The following is a 4,997-nucleotide window of genomic DNA, read 5'->3' as shown; positions in this document are numbered from 1 at the left end:
ATGAAGAAGAATGTAGCCTCGGGATCATAGGAAGACTCACCAATAACCTGTGTTATGCAGGTGACACAATCTTGCTTGCTGAAAGTGAGGAGGACTTTAAAGTGCTTGCTGCAGAAGATCAGTGACTACAGCCTTCAATACAGATTACTTCTCAACATCAAGAAAACAAAAACTCACACTACTAGCCTGAGAAGCAATATCACGAGAGATGGAGAAAAGATTGAAATTGTGAATGAAAAAAAAAAAACAAAAAAAGAAGTTGTTAATGATTTCATTTTACTTGGATCCAAAATCAACACTCTTGGTACCAGCAGTCAGGAGAATAGTGCACTGGGAACGTCTGCAATCAGAGACCTCTTCAGGTTATTGAGGAACAATCATGTCGGTTTGAAGACTAAAGTGTGCTTGATTCAGGCCATAGTCTTCTCAGTCATTTGCATCTAAGAGCTGTAACGTGAATTAGGATGACAGAGGTGAAATGATGCCTTTGAGTTGTGTTGGAGAAGAGTACTGAATATCCCATCGATTGCCAAAAGAACAAACACAGCTTGGAACATAGCTGACAGAGCTCCATTGCTCCTTGGAGGCAATGATGGCAAAACTTTGTCTCATGTACTTCGGGCATGTTGCCAGGAGAAGTCATTCCTTGGAGAAGGGCATAATGCTTGGAAAGGTGGCGGGTCGGCAAAAGAAAGGAAGATGGATTGACACCGTGACTGCACTAACGGGCTCAGGTATGTTAGAGATAAGGATGGCACAAGTTAGACTGGGTTCAGATCTATCGTTCAAAGGGTTGCTATCAGGCATAATCAACTCAATTGTATCTAACAATAACAACAACACTTCACATTGGAGGAGATTGCCCATACTAGGCAATCTGAGAAATTTATTCTCTCACAATTCTAGATAGTCAAGGTCTGAAATAAAGGTGTCAGTAGTGTTAGTTCCTTTTGGAGGTTCTGAGGAAAGATCCAATACTATCCCCTAGATTTTGGTGGGTAAGCCTTCCTTGGCCTATAGCTTCACTATTTCAATCACTCCACAGTAACAAGACCTCTTTCCCTTTGCTTAAGAACACAAGTAATAATGAATTTAGAGCCCATTATAATTTGGTTTAACCTCATCTTGACTAATTACACCTTCAAATACTCTATTTTAAAGTAGCATCACATAATGGGGTTCTAGGTGGACATGAATGTTGGGGATGAGACTTTGTTGCCTACGCGTTGGGTATATTATTAGTAGAGGTAAGTCCCTGAAGGGGGAGAAAAAAAGATCATGCTTGTAAAATCAAAACTCAAACTCATTGCTATCAAGTTAGAACTGACTGATTACTGACTCTCCCAGTGGGTTTTCTGAGGCTGCAAATTGCCTGGAAGGAGATTGCCCATCTTTCTCCTGCAGAGCCACTGGTAGATCGAAACCACCAGAGGGCGCTGCCTTTGGGTTAGCAGCACATCTCCCTAAGAACTACATCACTAGAGGAAACAGTGGAAGACTTTAAATGAGATGGCTTGGCAGTGGCAGGGCCACAGCATAGCAGTGATTGTGAATATGGAGCACGCTTTTGTTTCATCTTGCACAGAGTGGGTGGAGTTGGAGTCATGGCACCTAACAACACCCTTTGACCTGAAAGAAAGTACCTCCAAAAGCAAGAATCAGTTTATTGTTTAAACCTAGAAGTTGAAGGCGGACAGTATAAGAAGGAATTGTTAATAATAATATAGAAGTAAGTTTCTTATTTCTGGGGATTGCATGAATCAAAATTGCTCCTTTTCTTCAAATATATTTTCTAAATTCTTTTCCTAAGTTGAGAGTATAAATTGGATCTGAGTCTCTAAAAGAAGTCTCAATTAGTGATAAGATAGGAGGATACTTCACAATCTAAATGATTTGATTCTGTCATGACAGTTCAGAGTAACAAAAGATTAGTATAAAGTATACAGAATATTAGTATATTAGTATAAAGAATACAGAATTTTTGTTATGTGCAGTTAAGTTGCCTGCAACCCATAGTAACCCTATGCTCAGCATCTCTGAAGCCTGCCTTGTCCTGAGTCAGAACACAACAACCACCATTGCCCTAGTTATTGTATCAATCCATCTCATCTGAGGTCTTCCTCTCCTGCACTGTCCCTCCACCCTTCTGAGCATGATGATGGCCAAAGTATGTGAGCCGAAGCTTCAAAATTCTAGCCTCAAAAACAAAAACAAAAATAAAAACAAAACCAAAATTCTAGCCTCCAAGGAGCAACTTGGTTTCACCCTCTCCAGGCATTTGACTGTGTGGATCACAACAAATTATGTCTAACCTTGAGGAAAATAGGAATCCCAGACCACTTGATTATGCTTATGTGAAATCTATACTTGGAACAGGAAGAAGTCCTCAGAACAGAGCAAGGAAACACTGCATGGTTCAAAATCAGGAAAGGAGTGTGGGATGCATTCTCTGTCCATACCTTATCATTTTGGGAAGCAAGGCCTTATGATGAGAAGTGTGGCATCAGGATTGGAGACTCATCAACAACCTATGTTTTGCAGATGACAGAACCTTGCTTGCTGAAACTAAGGAGGACTTGAAACACTTGCTGCAGAAGGTCAAGGACTGTAGTCTTCAATGTGGATTGAAGCTAAACATCAAGAAGACAAAGATTCTCACCACTGGGCCAATTGGCACTCACCATGCCCTGGCCTGGGAGCACTGGGCGCCGCAAAGCGCGTTTGTCCCTGGTGAAGCTGGGATGACTGATGTGGCAGAGCTGCCTGGCCCTTCATGATGAGAGATTTTGAGGCACTTCTCTCTTTTTCTGTGTAGTTGATAGATTGGATTGTGAAGAGATGGCTGATACTGTCAATACCTTCCTTCAAGACCTTGCCAAAGACATAAAAACTTCATCCCAATGTTTATAACAGCATTATTCTCTATTGCAAGAATATGGGAACAGCCCAGATATCCAACCACACATGAATGGATTGAGAAGTTGTGGTACATTTACACAGTGGAATAAGATGCAGCACGCAGGAGCAATGATTTTGTAAATTACCATCTAACTTGGGAGGGACTGGAGAGCATTATGCTGAGTGAACTAACTCAGTCCCACAAGGATAAATATTGTATTTAAAACCATTATTGTAGAGTGAGTATGAAGATCCAAGGGGCAGGGGAGGATGAAAGCAGATGGGTGAGGATGGGCGGGAAGGGGCGGTTGTTAATCATAGGGTCACACAATTTGTGTGCATGGGTGTAAAGGAAATGGGAAAGAGCTTGTGTGAAAAACAATGTATACGAACTTTGTAAATAAATAAGTATAAAATAAAAGTTAAAAAACCCAACCCTTCATCCAGGTTATCTGTACCATCTCAAAGCTGGATGCTCTAATACAGAGAACAGAAGAGCTGCGATGAAAATGAGCAAGCAGCATCCTAGCACAGAGGAGAATGCAGAGTGTAGAGAGGAAACAAAAGAGCGAGGCATGTATTATTAGTAGGATTGTCCTGTGCTGTGCCTGGAATAGAGGCATGTTCTGCGTTAGTCTCTTGTTGTTTTACCGAGTGACTATTCCTGTGCTTCAGTCAGTAACAGCACAAATTATCGGTGATTCGTCACTACATAGAGCCCTTTAGTCATGGCTGAAATTCCACCTCACAATTTTCAGTGCTCTCTGGGCACTCTCCCTGTTTGTCCTTAGCAAAGCTGTCAGTGCCATTTGGTTCTAATTATAGCTGATCTGGCATTAGAGGTCAGGGAGGAAGCCTCACCTATTTCCTATTGCTGGTAAAAGGATTGCTGATGGGCTCTCCAACATTTTGCTTCAAGATCTTTCCTTTTCCAGGGGATGTTTGTGAGTCTCTTCCCCATCCGTCTCGTCAGTCAGCTGTTTATAGTCTCCTGCATGTGCCCCTTGATATTCACTTTACTGCTTTGCATATCACTGGTTCAATAAAGGAATTGAAAGGCATCAGCAGTTGTCAAACACAGAAATGAAGTAGACTTACTACTTTGGATTTGGTTTGTCCTTGGCTTCCCTCACAGCAATGCAGTCCTCATACATTGTCAGTGGCTACTTTTCTTCTATCCTCATTCCTTTACACATTATCAGTGCCAATGAGGAAAAAAACCCTGACAAAGTATACCTTTTTCAGTTGCGCCTCTTTTCCTTGGTCTTAAGCAACAGCCTCTTCCACAAGACAGTCTATCTGCAGTCTGCTCTGAACAGCTCAACCTCAGCAGAGATATTCCCTTTACCACATCCATCTCCTGCCAAACTGGAGGCTGCCAGTGACCACTGACTTACCTGCCATCTACGAGGAATGGATGGGACTTTTCTTCCTGCTGTCCTCCCTTAACCAGGGAAGGCAGGACTCACTCTGCCAAGGGTGCTTTGTACATTCCGTTTTCCCTGAGGAATTGAGATTTGTCTCAGGCACATTTAGGCAGAATTTCCCTGACACCAGTGTACAGACTTTTAGCACCACAGTACTTTAAAACAAATGAAAAGCTTGTGGTCTAAAAGGACTGCAGTTATACTGAGTCACTGTATCGAAAGGAATTCACAGACAGAGAAGAATTTCATGAAACAACATATAAGTAAGAGCCTATGGTGATGAAGGAAGAAGTTCAGGTTGCTTTGAAGGAAATGGCAAAAAATAAGGCCCCAGGAAAAATGGTATACCATTTGACATATTTCAGCTAACAGATGTGCTCACTAAGTTGTGCCAAGAAATCTAGAGAAAAACCTCTTTGCCAACTGACTGGAAGAGATTTATTTGTCCCCATCCCAAAGAAAGGTGACCCAATAGAGTGCGGAAACTATAGAACAATATCATTGATTTCAGATGCAAGCAAGATTCTATTGAAGATTATCCAAAAATGACTGGAACAGCACAACAGCAGAGAACTGCCTGAAGTCCAGGCTGGGTTTAGAAGGGGTCGTGGTACTAGGGATATTATAGCTAATGTTAGATGGATCTTAGTTGAAAGCAGGGAATACCAGAGG

At 41.8% G+C, this 4,997-nt stretch overlaps 1 protein-coding gene and 1 pseudogene across 1 annotated transcript in view; one reads left to right on the top strand and one right to left on the bottom strand.

Annotated features, from left to right (window-relative positions):
* Positions 1–4,997, bottom strand: part of LOC102868225 (coiled-coil domain-containing protein 30-like) — a 102,645-nt gene that overhangs the window by 17,420 nt on the left and 80,228 nt on the right. The window lies entirely within an intron of this gene.
* Positions 2,815–4,290, top strand: LOC102874823 (annotated as a pseudogene).

The sequence above is a fragment of the Elephantulus edwardii genome, unplaced genomic scaffold (assembly GCF_000299155.1).
Source record: "Elephantulus edwardii isolate Elephantulus edwardi_28Jun2011 unplaced genomic scaffold, EleEdw1.0 scaffold00049, whole genome shotgun sequence".
Classification (NCBI taxonomy): domain Eukaryota; kingdom Metazoa; phylum Chordata; class Mammalia; order Macroscelidea; family Macroscelididae; genus Elephantulus; species Elephantulus edwardii.
This window is presented reverse-complemented; position numbering and strand designations above follow the sequence as displayed.